This window comes from Somniosus microcephalus, unplaced genomic scaffold (genome assembly GCF_052327205.1).
Source record: "Somniosus microcephalus isolate GS21.2 unplaced genomic scaffold, FLI_Smic_1.0 unresolved_chr1, whole genome shotgun sequence".
Lineage (NCBI taxonomy): Eukaryota > Metazoa > Chordata > Chondrichthyes > Squaliformes > Somniosidae > Somniosus > Somniosus microcephalus.
This window is the reverse complement of record NW_028225179.1, coordinates 138,400,049-138,417,094: the sequence shown is the minus strand read 5'-3', so window position 1 is coordinate 138,417,094 and position 17,046 is coordinate 138,400,049. Positions and strand designations below refer to the sequence as shown.

Here is a 17,046-nt window from a genome sequence, read left to right as displayed (position 1 = left end):
GCTGTGGAGGCTCAGTCATTGAGTATATTCAAGGTTGAGACTGATAGATTTCTGGACACTAAGGGAATCAAGGGATATGGGGATCAGGCGGGAAAGTGGAGGTGAGGTAGTAGTTCAGCCATGATCTTACTGAATGGTGGAGCAGGCTCGAGGGGCCGTATGGCCGACTCCTGCTTCTATTTCCTATGGTGTTATTCGGAAAAGGGTATTGAATACAAAGGGTGGGATTGGAAATGAAACAGATTGGAATGTGAGCTTTGGTTTGAAATGATAATGGGGAGAAACTAAAGGTAAACAATGGTGGGAGGCAGTTCATTAAAGCAAGCACAGTCAAATCACGTTAATGCAGGAGTTCAAAGGACTCACGAGGGACAAGGGAGGGGGTGGGGGGGAATTAAGTCTTGGGGTGTCATTTTAACCCAACTCTCCAGGCGGGAATCCCACAGGATCGGGTGGAACGCCGGTTATATACCCCATCCAATGCTATTACCCGTTGGCTTCAACTGTGAGTAAAATTAATCTGGTGTGTAAAATCAGAGTCAGTTTCCCGACGAGCAGGTTAGGTTCAAATTGACCTCCTGGAGTCACAATAAATGTTGTTGAGCGGCGCAGTGTCTGATCATGCCAGCCTGGGTCCAGATCGACTTTTTGTTGAAGTTTTGTGGGTGGTCAGGGAGAGGGATGTTAGCGTTGCAGAGTGGGACACTTTTCACTGGAGAAGTTGGTATCCGGATCAAGCACTCTGCCCGGCCAGGTATGGCTCAGGTAGATACAGAGTAAAGCTCCTCTCTTTCTACCTTAGCAATCTGCCTAAACGTGGGCCCAAAAGAGCTCCCCACACCCCCAGCACCACGGCAGTGTGGCGTTTCCATTTCCCGCCAGACTTCCCTGAGTGAGACTGCCAATTTAGGCCCCAGGGGTGACTGCACAAGCTCATGGGATTCAAAAAAAAACAGTCTCCTGTATACACTGGCTGTGAAGGTCCCGTGTGAGAGAAGTTTGGGGCAGTCTTATCCCCACTGGTAATGGGGTTAACCTGCAGTGTAAAACGGCCGATACTTTGCCACTAACCTGGCAATCGCATTCAGAGAGGGCACAGCATCAGGTGGTGTGAAGATGGAAGCTTCATGCTGGTGCAATACGACTGTATTATATAGCACACCTTGAGTATTGTGTGCAGTTTTGGTCGCCTTATCTGAGAAAGGATGTTCTCGCCATGGAGAGAGTGCAGCGAAGATTCACCAGACTGATACCTGGGATGGCAGGAATGACGTATGAGGAGAGATTGGGTCGATTGGGCTTATACTCACTGGAGTTTAGAAGAATTAGAGGGGATCTCATTGAAACTTATAAAATTCTAACAGGACTGGACAGACTAGATGCAGGAAGGATGTTCCTGATGGTGGGGGAGTCCAGAACCAGGGGTGACAGTCTAAGGATAAGGGGTAAGCCATTTAGGACAGAGATGAGGAGGAATTTCTTCACCCAGAGAGTGGTGAACCTGTGGAATTCTCTGCCACATAAGGCAGTTGAGGCCAATTCATTAAATATATTCAAGAAGGAGTTGGATATATTTCTTCAGGCTAAAGGGATCAAGGGATATGTGGAGAAAGCAGGGACAGGGTACTGAATTTGGATGATCAGCCATGATCTCATTAAATGGCGGAGCAGGCTCGAGGGGCCGAATGGCCTACTCCTGCTCCTATCTTCTATGTTTCTATGTAGCACCTTTCATGACCTCAGGATGTCCCAAAGCTCTTTACAGCCAATGAAGTACTTTTCTGAAGTGCGGTCACTGTTGTAATGTGGGAAACGCGGCAGGCAATTTGCGCACAGCAAGCTCCCACAAACAGCAATGAGATAATGCCCGGATCATCTGTTTTTAAATGATGTTAGTTGAGGGATAAATATTTGGCCAGGACACCCGGCGAGAACCCCCCTGCTCTTCTTCGAAATAGTGTCGTGGGATCTTTTATGTCCACCTGAGAGGGCCGACAGTTTAACGCCTCATCTGAACAGCTGCATTTAAGGGAAGCTAGATAAGTACATGAGGAAGAAAGGAACAACAGGTAGGGTTGGATGAAGTAGAGTGGGAGCTCAATTTTAAAATTCTCGTCCTTGTGTTCAAATCCCTTCATGGTGTCACCCTCCCTATCTCTGTAACCTCCTCCAGCCCTCAACCCGCCAAGATCTCTGCATTCCTCCAATTCTGGCCTCTTGTGCCTCCTCAATTTCCTTTGCCTCACCACTGGCGGCTGTGCGTTCAGCTGCCGAGGCCATAAGCTCTGGAATTCCCTCCCTAAACCTCTTCACCTCCTTTAAGACGCTCCTTAAAACCTACCTCTTTGACCAAGCTTATTGGTCAACTGTCCCATTATCTCCTTATGTGGCTTGGTGTCAAATTTTTTGTTTTATAACACTCCTGTGAAGCGCCTTGGGATGTTTTACTATGTTAAAGGCGCTTCCACATCGTTACCTCTGGTGTCCCCCAAGGATCTATCCTTGGCCCTCACCTATTTCTTATCTACCTGTTGCCCCTTGGTGACATCATCCAAAAAACACAGCGTCAGTTTCCACATGTACGCTGACGACACCCAGCTCTACCTCACTACCTCTTCTCTCGACCCCACCATGGTGTCTAAATTGTCAGACTGCTTGTCCGACATCCAGTTCTGGATGAGCAGAAATTTTCTCCAATTAAATATTGGGAAGACCGAAGCCATTGTTTTCGGTCCCCACCACAAACTCCGTTCCCTAGCCACTGACTCCATCCCTCTCCCTAACATCTGTCTGAGGCTGAACCACACTGTTCGCAACCTTGGTGTCATATTTGACCCTGAAATAAGCTTCCGATCATATATCCGGAGCATAACAAAGACCGACTATTTCCACCTCCGTAACATCGCACGTCTCCGCCCTTGCCTCAGTTCATCCGCTGCTGAAACCTTCATCCATGCCTTTGTTAATTCTAGACTTGACTATTCCAACGCACTCCTGGTTGGCCTCCCACAGTCTACCCTACGTAAACTTGAGGTCATCCAAAACTCGGCTGCCCGTGTCCTAACTCGCACCAAGTCCCGTTCACCCATCACCCCTGTGCTCGCTGACCTACATTCCTACATTGGCTCCCGGTAAAGTAGCGCCTCGATTTCAAAATGTCATCCTTGTTTTCAAATTCCTCCATGGCCTCACCCCTTCCTATCTCTGTAATCTCCTTCAGCCCCACAACACCCCCCTGTGGTGATTATTCTCTATGTTTAGTAAGAAGTATTGTGATTGGTTATTTGTTTCCTGCCTTGGGATATATGTTGTAATCTCATTGGTAGTTGATGTCATGTGATTTGTGGTGGCCATCTTAAATTCAGTTCTTTCCAGCCTTTAGTTGGGACTGGGTGTTGAAGATGTGCTACAGGATTTTTAAGTTAATAAAGCCTAGATTAGAAAGGCAAATCTATTCTTTATTTCAATTTATTAACTTTATGTCAGAATGGAGCGATATCTTCAACCAGAACGATTCAATGCTGACCCTAATTCTGCAGGAGTGGATGATAAATGGAAACATTGGTATTGTACATTTAAAAACTTTTTGGGCGTGTTGGATCAAGAGTCTCTAAATAAGCTGAATATGCTGATCAACTACATTGCTCCGGATGTGTATAAGTATATTTTGGACTGTAAAACTTATGAAGTGGCTATTTCTACATTGGAAAAGATTTTTGTTAAACCAAAGAATGAGGTATTTGCACGTCACCTTCTATCTGCCCGTAGGCAGCAGGTGGGAGAATCTTTGGATACTTATTTACAAGCACTTCGGTGCCTTAGTGTTAACTGTAATTATAAGGCCGTGACGGCTGAAGAATATAAGGAAGAATCGGTACGGGATGCTTTTATTAATGGATTACTGTCCAGATCAATTCGTCAGCGGTTGTTAGAAAATAAGACTTTGGATCTTAAGAGTGCTTTTGAGCAAGCTTCTACATTGGATGTGGCTCAGAGAAGTTCGGATTCTTATGCTCTTTTTAATCGGCCTGTGACTGTGGTTTCAGCAGTTCCGGATGAAAAGGAATTATGTGGACTTAATAGGAGTGGTTTACTAGATTCTGAAACAGTTTCTACTTCAGCGGCTAGGATTCAGAAGTGTTATTTTTGTGGGAACGTCCGGCACCCTCGTCTGAAGTGTCCTGCTCGGGAGGCTGTGTGTAGTAAATGCGGCAAGAGAGGTCATTACGCACGTGTGTGTAAATCATCAGGTTCAATTACCTCCTCTGTGACTATTCAGCCTTTAGATAGGGCGTTTATTGCATCAATTTCTGCTGCATTTGCTCATGGCCTAAACAAAGCTATAGTTACGGCCCAAGTTAATGGGTTGGAAGTGAAGGCCCTTATAGATACGGGCAGTACTGAGAGTTTTATAAGTCTTCAGTTTGCAAAGGAGAAGCATTTGAAAATTTAGCCTGTTTCCTATCAGGTGTGTATGGCTCAGACGACTCTCACTTCACAAGTAGCTGGTTGTTGCCTTGTGAAATTGATTCTTCTAGGTAATACGTATACTGATATACGCCTATCTGTTTTGCCTAATCTCTGTGCGGATATTTTGATTGGTCATGATGTGCTTCAGTTACACGAGTCTCTTAATCTTTCATTTGGAGGGACTAAGCCACCTTTATCTATTTGTGGATTAACCTCTTTATCCATTTCTCCATTATCACTTTTTTCCAATTTGATGCCGGATTGTAAGCCAATTGCTACCAAGTCAAGAAGGTATAGTGGTCAGGATAGAGAATTTATTAATTCTGAAGTTCAACGTCTCTTATTGGAAGGAATCATTGAACCTAGTTGTTCGCCTTGGCGGGCACAGGTAGTTGTCACGACTAACGAGAGGCATAAGAAACGAATGGTGATAGACTATTCCCAAACTATTAATAGGTATACTCAATTAGATGCGTACCCTTTGCCTAAGATTGATGAGCTTATCAATAAAGTATCTCAGTATAAGGTTTTTAGCACTATTGACCTAAAGAGTGCTTATCATCAGATTCCTATTGTTAAGAAGGATCAACCATATACGGCCTTTGAGGCTGGTGGAAAGCTGTATCAGTTTTGCCCAATACCATTTGGTGTTACTAATGGTGTTGCTTGTTTTCAACGGGCAGTGGATGCTTTTATAAGTGATAACTCTCTCTCTGACACCTGTTCATACTTAGATGACATCACGGTGTGTGGCAAATCAAGGGTGGAGCATGATTCTAATTTAGAAAGATTCCTTCAAGCTGCGGAAAAAGTTGGTTTAACTTTCAATAAAGAGAAGTGTACCTTTTCGACCACTGAGGTAAATCTACTGGGGTACATTATCTCGGGAAACAAGATTAAACCAGACCCAGAACGTCTGCGACCGTTGATTGATTTACCTTGTCCTACTAATTCCAAGGCTTTGCAACGAGTTGTTGGACTGTTTTCTTACTATTCTAATTGGATTGCAAATTTTTCACAGAAGATCCGGCCTCTTATTCAGGTAACGACATATCCTCTATCATGGGAGGCCAGGACGTGTTTTGATAATTTTAAAAAGGATATCCTTGGAGCAGTTGTGCATTCTATTGATGAGCAGGTTCCTTTTGTGATTGAGACGGACGCTTCTGATTTTGCAATTGGGGCTACTCTGAACCAAAATGGAAGACCTGTGGCCTTTTTCTCACGTACCTTGAACAATAGTGAAAAAAGGCATTCTTCAATAGAGAAAGAAGCGTATGCAATAGCAGAAGCACTGCGTAAATGGAGACATTATTTATCGGGGCGACATTTTACGTTGGTAACTGATCAAAAGTCTGTGTCCTTTATGTTTGATGTCAAACATTTTGGAAAGATTAAGAATGATAAAATAATGAGGTGGAGGATTGAGTTGTCATGTTACCATTTTGATATAGTTTATCGTCCGGGGAAGGATAACGTTGCTGCTGATGTGCTGTCGAGGGCTTATTGTTCTGTGATTCATGGAGATACACTTATTAATCTTCACAATGCCTTATGCCATCCTGGGGTTACGAGGATGATACACTTCGTACGCAGTAAGAATTTGCCATTTTCAGTTGAAGACGTCAAGCGGATGACTTCATCATGTTCTATCTGTGCTCGGTGTAAACCGAATTTCTTTAAACCTCAACGAGCTCATCTTATAAAGGCTACTTCTCCTTTTGAACGTTTGAGCGTCGATTTCAAGGGGCCTCTTCCTTCAACTACTCAAAACCGATATATATTTACTGTTGTGGATGAGTTTTCAAGGTTCCCTTTTGCTTTTCCTTGCGCAGATGTATCAGCTGCTACAGTTATCAAATGTCTGACTCAACTTTTTGTCATCTTTGGGATGCCTGCGTATATCCATTCGGATCAGGGAAGTTCTTTTATGTCTTCCCAGTTGAAGGAATACCTTCAGAGTCGGGGAATTTCTACTAGCAGAACTACCCCGTATAATCCCCAGGGTAATGGACAGTGCGAACGATACAATGGGGTGATCTGGAAGGCAGTTATGTTGGCTTTGACATCCCAGAACCTTAAGAATACACAGTGGGAAATGGTACTGCCTGATGCCCTGCATTCCATTAGATCATTGCTTTCAACGGCTACTAATGTGACCCCCCATGAAAGGCTCTTTAACTATCCGCGGAGATCTACTACGGGATATTCGGTACCTTCATGGCTTACTATGCAGGGACCTGTGCTGCTTCGACGCCATGTTAGATTGTCAAAATATGATCCTTTAGTAGAGGAGGTGGAGCTGTTGGAGGCAAATTCCCAATATGCTCATATTCGATTCCAAGATGGGAAAGAAAGTACCGTTTCAATTAAAGACTTGGCTCCTTGTGGTGGCCAGCCCTCTTCTGAGGATATTAACAATAGTCATGATTCAGATAATGTGGATGCTGTTACAGATACTACGAATATTTCCAATCCGACTGCAGATAATTATACTTCTATTAGTCAGCCCTCGATGGATGTTCATGACCGTCCCAGTTTACCTCCTGATGGGATTTCTAATCCGGAAACCGTTGAAAATCGGGATATGGATAGCCTTCCTGCAGAAGATACTTCTGTCTCCTGGTGTGGGAGGGCAAGGAATTTCACCAAGGTTAAGAAGGTCGACACGAACAAGATATCCGGTCGACCGATTGAAAATGGACTTTTAAATTGATAGTAATGTTTTAAAATTGTTGAAATATTATATTATATTGTTTTAGTTGAGAGATACTTAATACTTATGTGCAATGTTACTATTTGTTGTTGCTCACTTAGTATTGCGTCATGTTGAATAGTTTTATTTTGTTTGTGCATAGTTTTAGTTGTAAATAATTAATTATAAATTGTAAAGGTTATTTAGGTTGGAGTATATTTTAAAAGGAGGGGTGAATGTGGTGATTATTCTCTATGTTTAGTAAGAAGTATTGTGATTGGTTGTTTGTTTCCTGCCTTGGGATATATGTTGTAATCTCATTGGTAGTTGATGTCATGTGATTTGTGGTGGCCATCTTAAATTCAGTTCTTTCCAGCCTTTAGTTGGGACTAGGTGTTGAAGATGTGCTACAGGATTTTTAAGTTAATAAAGCCTCGATTAGAAAGGCAAATCTATTCTTTATTTCACCCCCCCCCCCCGAGATATCTGTGCTCCTCTAATTCTGCCCTCTTGAGCACTCTGGATTATAAATCGCTTAACCTTTGGTGGCCGTGCCTTCTGTTGCCAAGGCCCTAAGCTCTGGAATTCCCTCCCTAAACCCCTCCGCCTCGCTACCTCTCTGTCCTCCTTTAAGACGCTCCTTAAAATCTACCTCTTCGACCAAGCTTTTGGTCACTTGCCCTAATTTATCCTTATGTGGCTCGGTGTCAAATCTTTTGTCTTAAAATACTCCTGTGCAGCACCTTGGGACATTTTACTATGTTAAAGGCGCTATATAAATGCAAGTTGTTGTCATTGCATGCTAAGCCGCCATATGACCTGACATGAATCTTGTCATTCATGTGAAAATGACTTATGTAATAATACTGGGCGGCCTGCTGGTGGCGCTGTCCAGGGAGAGTATAAATACTCGGGCATGGGCCCAGCTTGTGCAAGACATTCTTTAACAGGAACTAGTGAAGGACACAACTAGATCTCCATGTTGAAAAACAGTTGATTAAAGCGTTGTTTAATACTCAGACCAAGTGCCTAGTAGTTTTCTTACGTCATGACTACTTCCATCTTTGATTGGGATTGCCCAGCCACAAGCACATTTTCTTCTCCTACCCACCCCCCTCCTCCGCCGCCCCAATGCCAACGCAGACCCTTATTCGGGAGCTCTGGTATCAGGTCCCAGGTCACGGTGCAAAGAGATCCTGTCGCTGGCGAAGGCGTTGAAGCCATGCTTCTGGAAGCCGATGGACCTCTCGGTCGCCTCCTCAAAGCTGAGGTTGTCCAGTAGCAGAGCGTTGCCCGAGGTGCCTGCCGCTTCCGGGTCCCCACGGCGCCGCTGCACGGCTGGTCCCAGCTCCACGCCGGAGTAGTATCCGGGCTGGCAATGCCGGCCGACATCGGCCGGCTTTCTGACGGGTGCCTTGGGCGGTCTCGACGTGTAGCCTGTCTGGTGCTGGTTCCCCGGCCGCTCTATCTCGGCTACTTTGAACAGGCAGTGCGCCAGGAACAGGGCGAGGGTACAGGCAGACAAGATCAGCGAGATCTTCCGAAGAGAAAGCACTTTTCCCAACAGAGCCATTCTTCCTGCGTGACAAAAAACAAGACTAGTGTCAGAATGAAAACATAAGAATTAGGAGCACGAGTCGGCCATACGGCCCCTCAAGCCTGCTCCGCCATTCAATAAGATCATGGCTGATCTTCCACCTCATCTCCACTTTCCCGCCTGATCCCCATATCCCTTGATTCCCCCTAGAGTCCAAAAATCTATCGATCTCAGCCTTGAATATACTCAACCACCAAGCATCCTCAGCCCTTTCGGGTACAGAATTCCAAAGATTCACCACCCTCTGAGTGAAGAAATTCCTCCTCATCTCAGTCTTAAATGGCCGACCCCTTATTCTGAGACTGTGACCGCTGGATCTGGACTCTCCAGCCAGGGGAAAACATCCTCCCTGCATCTGCCCTGTCAATCCCCCTCAGAATCTTTTCTGTTTCAAAACGGTCGGTATCGCATCGGCTGCCAGTAATACACACCGCCCAATATTCAGTTCCATTGCAGTCAATGGAACTAACTATCAGGCACTGCGTAGAACGATCCGATACCGCCCATTTTGCAGCACCGCCCGAGACGAATTTCTAACCAATGGTCTGTGTTTTTTTTTTTTGCTGACCAAAACTGAGAGAGCCCCTGTATTTATATAGCACCTTTCATGGCCTCAGGACATCCCATAAAGCATCACAGCCACTGAAGCACTTTTGAAGCATTGTCACTTCATTGTAATGGAGGAACTTGCTACAATTACGCTGACGACCTGGTCTCCGTTGGTCTGTCTTTTATTGCTTCAATGGAGCAAAGGCTGATAAACGGAATTGAGGTGCAGATCAGCCCTGTTGAATGGCAGAACAGGCTCGAGGGGCTGAATGGCCTCATCCTGTTCCTGTGAATTGGGATAGCATGTCTGAATTTCCTATAGGTGCCTCTGGTGGGCAAGGCTTCCCGTGGGCAACACAGACGGGCAAAATTACCTCCCCACCTTGTATGTCGACACGGCCAACTTTGCATTTTATCTTCTTAAATACCAGAGTTTCTTCCATACATGTTGAATTGCACAAACTATTGCAAAAAATTTAAATCTTAGAGGTTGTATCAATATTCAATATGCTTTGCATCGTAAATGAATATCTCTGATGTCAACAACAACTTGTTTTTGTATAGTGTCTTTAATGTAGTAAAACGTTCCAAGGCACTTCACAGGAACAGTATCAAACAAAATTTGACACTGAGCCACATAAGGAGATATTAGGAAAAACGTTTGGTCAAAGATGTAGGTTTTGAGAAGCATCTTAAAGGAGAGAGAGGTAGAGTGACAGAGAGGTATAGGGAGGGAATTCCAGAGCTTAGGGCCTAGACAGCTGAAGGCACGGTTGCCAATGGTGGAGCGAAGGAAACTGGGGATGCGCAAGAGGCCAGAATTAGAGGAGCGCATAGATCTCAGAGGGCTGGAGGAGGGTACAGAGATAGTGAGAGGGCGAGGCCATTGAGGGATTTGAAAACAAGGATGAGAATTTTAAAATGGAGGCGTTGCCAGACCGGGAGCCAATGTAGGACAGCGAGCGCAGGGGGTGATGGGTGAACGGGACTTGGTGCGATTCAGGACACAGGTGTTATGTCTGACATTTGGTGATAGGTACTCGATTGCCTTGGTCTGAGCACATGGAGTTTGATAGTGCTATTATCATTGTATTGTGTATAGGTATTCGATTGCTTGTGCCTGGAAGTGGTGTGTGTGGCAGCCATGATTAAAGCAGCATGAACTGAACTCACTGACGGTCTCTGGATTATCTTTGTAAACGCAACATTTGGCGACAAGGATGGCTGAAATCTCTCTTCCACCACCTCCTCCCTTCCTTGCACTACCCGGTGAACCCCCGATCCCATGGGTTCGCTGGTTACAGTCCTTTGAAAACTACCTCATTGCTCTTGGACTAGAAACTGTGAGTACGGCTCAGAAAAAGGCACTGTTATCCCATTGCTTGGGAGCGGAGGGCCAGCGTGTTCTTGGGACATTATGCACAGCAGACTCAATCCAAACATATGATGAGGCTGTGGCTCTGTTAAGCACACACTTCTCTGCCCCACAAAGTGCCCTCCTGCGGCGATTCATTTTTAGACAGCGTCACCAACTCCCGGGCGAGTCTGTGCATCAATACGTGGCTAATTTGAGGGGGTTAGCTAGCTCGTGCAAGTTCGGTGCATTACAAGATGAGATGGTGCGTGATCAACTAATAGAGCACACAAACAACGTGAGAGTGCGTGAAAGACTGTTACTCGAGTCCGACGATCTGTCGTTGTCACAGGCAGTCAACATTGCCTTTCAAGTGGAGTCTGCAGCCGAATGTGCAGCGAAACTAGCACACACACCCAGTGACAGCGCCCTCAGCGCCGACAGCTCTGACACGGTAATGCTCGCGCGACGGCAGCAATGCACGCTACCGCGGCAACAGTGTGGAAACTGTGGATCTCGTTCACATGCTACCAGAGCGCAGAATTGCCCCGCGCGCGGCCAAGCCTGTCGCAATTGTGGAAAACAAAATCACTTTGCCAATGTCTGCCACTCTGCCCCGGTTGCTACAAATGAACACTCTCAGTCCTCAAACACTATGGCCTAGAAATTCAGTTGGTTGCGCCAGCCGTTAGCGCCTTATGAGGAGTAGACGTCGAGCGCTAGGCGGCTAGCGGCCGGGCGCAGCGTGATCTGCGCCTCTCCCCAACTTCACTGACGATTTAGCGGCGGCGCAAAGTCTTTGCGCGCGCTCAGCTGCGCGCGCAGATCCTGACATAATTTCCTCGTGCAACGCCCTTTGTGCGCCCCAAACCGGAAATTCAGTCGCGACGCTCCATTGTGCGCCTGACGCCCCTAGCGACTGGTAGAGTGGAACGGTGCTGAGTCGATGCGGGGCGCGGGGGGCGCAAATTAAAGGGCACTCCTCCTGCACTAGAAAAGGCTGCATTTCGCAGCACTCCTTCTTGAGAGACGGATCTTTGCAGAGAGACCAAGGTAGAGAGCTTTCTGCTTTGGCTTAACACTCGGACAGGTACTTGTGGCTTCAGGCCACAGCTTTCCACTTGTCTTTGCCTTCATTGACATATCATTGTTTGATAACATATAATGGGGGCTGCAATGGGTGTAAACGCTGGCTTTCTCCATTGCATCCAAAGGGCTCACAGACGCCGTGAGAGAGTGGCAGCCCTAGCTAGACGGAGAGGGGGCAACAGGCGTCGGGAAAGGAGGCCTTACCCACCCAGGGTATACCGCCAGCAGTTCTCCTATCTCAACATGTCTGACGAGCAGTGTGTTTGGAGTCTGCGATTCCGAAGGCAGGTGGTCACAGAGATCTGCCACCTGCTTGGCGGTGATCTGCAGCCACAGCTGAGGAGCAGGACGTCTCTGTCGGTGGCAGTGAAGGTGACGGTGGCTCTCAACTTCTATGCCACCGGCTCCTTCCAATCCACTACTGGCGACATTTCCAACATCTCCCAGTTCGCCGTGCATTGCTGCACCCGCCAGGTGCCCAATGCCCTTTTCCAAAGGAGACGTCAGTTCATCTCCTTCTCCATGGCCCTTGCCAAGCAGCAACAGCGTGCAATGGGCTTTGTGACATTCGCGGGCTTCCCCATGGTGCAGGGCGCCATTGACTGCACGCATGTGGCTTTGCGGGCACCTCTGGAGAATTCCGAGGATTACCGCAACCGGAAGGGCTACCATTCGCTCAACGTCCAGCTGGTGTGTGACCACAGGCAGCTCATCCTAGCTGTCAATGCCCGCTTTCCAGGCAGCAGCCACGATGCCTTCATCCTGCACCAGACTTCTGTGGCAGACATGTTCCAGGCCCAGCCTCACCCACGAGGATGGCTTATCGGGGACAAAGGCTATCCTTTGTGTACCTGGCTGATGACCCCGCTCCGTGCGCCCAGCACCCCTGCTGAAGAGGGATATAACGAGAGCCATCAAGCGACCAGGAACATCATAGAGGAAACAATCGGCGTCCTGAAGCAACGGTTCCGCTGTCTGGGTCGTTCCGGTGGAGCCCTACAATATTCGCCGGAGCGAGTCTCCCATTTCGTGGTCGTTTGCTGCATGTTGCACAACCTGGCTATCCGTAGGACTCAGCCACTGCCACCAGAGATTGGAGGACCACCTGAGGAGGAGGAGGAGGAGGAGGAGGAGGAGGAGGAGGAGGACCAGCACAGGAAGGAGGCAGAAAGTGCAAGGGCCGCCCGTCGCCGGCTTATTGAACGTCGGTTCTAGGCCCCCTCTCAGGGAATGGCTTGTGCCAATGTGAGCAGATGAATGTAGCCGCTCCACAAGCCCTCAGCCGAGCAGGGCAACCAGGACTTGCCAAAAAAACCATGCACACTGCAATTTACGAACATTAATTTATTGAAAACCTCTGCACTTCCCACATTACAACCTCATGTGGAGAAGCCCCCTCCAAAAACACAAAACTAACAGTCTGGGCCTTACAAAAACAAAGAAAGACACCAGTCTCAGCCTTACAAAAACAAAGAAACACACCAGTCTCGGACTTACAAAAACCACAAACCATTTGTGCAGACCTTCTACTTTATGCCCTGCGAGGGCGATGCCTTTCGCATCCTTGCCTGGCCCCTGCCCGCCCTGCAGCTCCTCCTCAATGGGAGCCCAGTGGCTGCAGCAAGGCTGGGGGAAGGCTGCTGAGGATCAGATGGCGAGACGGCAGATGCCCTTGGGGGTCGGCCTGCACCAGCTCTGGCCCTGGAGGGGCCGGCTGCTGACTGCTGCAACTCTGCTTGGGCGGCAGCAGTCTGTCCAGCGGCTCGTGGCAGCTGCAATGGCGGAGTGGCAGTGTCGGCTGCAGGAATGGTGCCAACCTGACAGATCGCAGGTGCTCGCTGGTCGCCTGAGACATTGGCACTCGCACGGGCCAGCACTGCAGCATGCGCAGCAAACAGCTGAAGAACAGACTGCTGGGCTGCTGTTGTGCGGCGAGTGCCCTGGCGATGCCTGGCTGATCCAGCGAGGGAGGCAGCAGTTAGTGCCCGTGTGGACCTGGTCTGTGTCCGCATGACAACAGCCAGTGAATGGACAGCACGACTGAGCACTTGGCTCGAAGCCGCCTGTGCTGCCGCGAAGTCCTGTAGACTCCTGGCCTGTGCTGCACTGAATTCCTGCACACTCCTTGACAAAGACTCAATGGAGTCAGGCACCCTTGCCACTGCAGCCATGAGCTCATTGTGCCTGTGCTCAGCCTGGACGGCCATTTCCTCCAGGAGCCGCACCTCCTCTGCGCCGACCGTCGCAGGACTGGAGGCCGCACTCACCCTCTGGGGAGAAGTCCGCCGAGCTTCCCCACCCCTCCCGCGATGCTGCGGGCCGCTGGGCCCCGGAGCTTCACTCTCCTCCGACCCTTCCCCCCGGCTCCCCTCCAGGGAAGACGTGTCCCCTTCATCGCCATGGGCTGGCGCGGCTGAGGGTGGCACTGATGGGCCGGCTTCCTCTTCCTCCTCCTCTAATTCGGAAGCGCTGACAGTGGCAGCTTGAGGGCCCGCCTCCTCACCTGGCGATTCACCATCTGAAAGCAGGAAGGCACAAGAGTAGCTTTAGAGTGAGGACAGGGCGGCAGCGAGGGAGGCATGAGTGGTGCCAATCACTGCATTGGTCGGACAGTGGCAAAGGATGCTGATCTGAGGCGCAAGTGGAACGAGAGAGGTCAAAAAGGTGATGCCCTTACCATTGGTGGCCAGAACAGGGTCGGCATCTCCACTGGCGACGGGGCCAATCAGCCGGCCTGCCATAATGCGCTCCACACGCTGGTCGAGGTTGGAGAGCTCTTTGACGTCAGGGCGGCCTCCCCCGGTCTCAATTCGTTTACGCCGGCTGTGCGCCACCTTGGCCTGCAAGAGAAAGGACGGTCTCTAAGTACAGTGTGAAGCCCTGAACTTGTCTGCAATGCCTCCCATGGTCGAATAGCTTGTACAGTGTGAAGCCCTGATCTTGTCTGCAATGCCTCCCATGGTTGAATAGCTTGTACAGTGTGAAGCCCTGATCTTGTCTGCAATGCCTCCCATGGTCGAATAGCTTGTACAGTGTGTAAAGTGCAGAATGTGCAACTGATTTTCATGCCCGTCCCATAGCTGCTGGATGAGGGCTGGCCATTAGGGCTTTCAGGTCCTTTTGCCCATAAAGTGAGGTGCACATGCAGGGATGAGGAGGACATTGGAAAGGGTACTCACCCTGACAACCCGAGTGAGGTCGTTGAATTTTTTGCGGCATTGCACACGAGTCCTGGCAACCACGCTGTTGGAAGACACCCTGTTGGAGACCTCCCTCCAGGCTTTCCGGTAGGCGCTGGGCAGCGGCCTCTTGCCATCTTCTGGGAACAGAACATGGCGCCTGCGCTCCACTCCGCCAACCAGCAGCCTCAGGTCACCGTCGCTGAAGCGCTGCGCTCTCTCCCTGGCCTTCTCCATAGCCCTGGGCGTTGTGCAGATGAAGCTGAAGTGGTCAGGCCTAGGTTGAGGGCTGCAGTGTGCAGGGCGTGGCAGGCAAACAAATCCACCCTCCCCCTTTAAGAGCTGACCGGCGCCAGAGTGTCTGCCGTCAATCAACAACTCGCCGCACCTGCGCTGCGCCCGGCCTCGGGGGTATCGCTCAGCACCGCCGGCTTAGCGCCTAAAGATAGTCGTGCATCGCCTGTTTTAGCGCAGCAGCAACCTCTTGGGGCGATGCGACTGAATATCGGCGAAGGTGGCGCGACTTTGTGCCGGGCGCAAACTTTAGCGGCCGCCCGACTTTATCGCCCCAAAAGTGGCTATACTGAATTTCTAGGCCTACAATTCACAACGTGAGCTCTGGGCCAGTAGTGGCTTTCAAATCATGCACAATTAACCTGAATGATGTGTGAGGGAGCCGATGTCCTCGGGGTAATATTTTCTAGGGCGGTTCGGGAGGATTTAAACTAATTTGGCAGGGGGATGGGAACCTAGGTAGTGGAAAAGAGGGAAGTCATATGAAGTCAGAAATAGATGGTAGAAAGGTGAGAAGCAATAAGCAAAGGAGAGAAACACAAAGGGCCAAACTAATTCATAATGAGAGTGTGAAAAAAGCAAGCCTGAAGGCTTTGTATCTTAATGCTAGAAGCATTAGGAACAAGGTGGATGAATTAGTTGTGGAAATAGAGGTAAACAAGTATGACTTGATTGGGATTACAGAAACGTGGCTGCAGGGTGGGCAAGGCTGGGAACTTAACATCCAGGGATATACAATATTTAGGAAGGATCGGCAAAAAGGTAGGGGAGGTGGGGTAGCATTGCTGGTAAAGGAGGGGATTAATGCAATGGAAAGGAAGGATATTAACTCGGATGAAACGGAATCTGTATGGGTAGAAATGAGAAATAGCAAGGGGAGGAAAACGTTAGTGGGTGTGATATATAGGCCTCCAAATAGTAATATGGAGGTGAGGGAAGGCATAAAAAGGGAAATTAGAGAAGCGTGCGATAAGAGCACAGCTGTCATCATGGGTGACTTTAATTTACATATTGATTGGACTACCCAAATTAGTAAAAATTCTGAGGAGGAGGAATTCCTGGAATGTTTTCGGGACGGTTATCTGGACCAATATGTCGAGGAGCCGACTCGAGATCAGGCCATTTTAGACTGGGTATTGTGCAATGAGAAGGGACTTATCAGCAATCTTCTTGTACGAGGCCCCTTGGGTCAGAGCGATCATAATATGATCGAGCTCTCAGTCGAGATGGAGAGTGAGGAAATTGAATCAGAGACTAAGGTCCAGAACTTAAATAAAGGGAATTACGAGGGTATGAGACGGGAATTGGGTAAGATTGATTGGGTGGTGTTTCTGGGGGGATTGACAGTGGAGAGACAATGGCAAGCATTCAAAGATAGAATGGAAGAATTCCAGAACATGTTTATACCGGTTTGGCATAAAAATAAACCTAAAAAGGTGACTCAACCGTGGATAACGAGGGAAATTAGGGACAGCATAAAATCAAAAAAAAGGGCATATCAACTGGCAAAAAAAAGCACCAGACCGGAAGATTGGGGGCAGTACAAGATACAGCAAAAGAGGACAAAGGGATTAATCAGGAAGGGGAAAATAGAATACGAAAGTAAACTTGCAGCAAACATAAAGACAGACTGCAAAAGCTTTTATCGGTATATCAGGAGGAAAAGACTGGTAAAATCCCAAGTCGGTCCCTTGCAGTCCGATTCGGGAGAATATATAATGGAGAATAAGGAAATGGCAGACCAATTAAACTCATACTTTGGTTCTGTATTCACAAAGGAGGACACAAATAACCTCCCAGGAATATCGGCAAACATAGG

At 48.3% G+C, this 17,046-nt stretch overlaps 1 pseudogene; it reads right to left on the bottom strand.

Moving 5' to 3' along the window:
• The window catches only part of LOC147095999 (polypeptide N-acetylgalactosaminyltransferase 3-like), a 34,704-nt pseudogene extending 25,966 nt beyond the window's left edge, over positions 1 to 8,738 (bottom strand).
• Between the last annotated feature and the right edge of the window lie 8,308 nt (positions 8,739 to 17,046).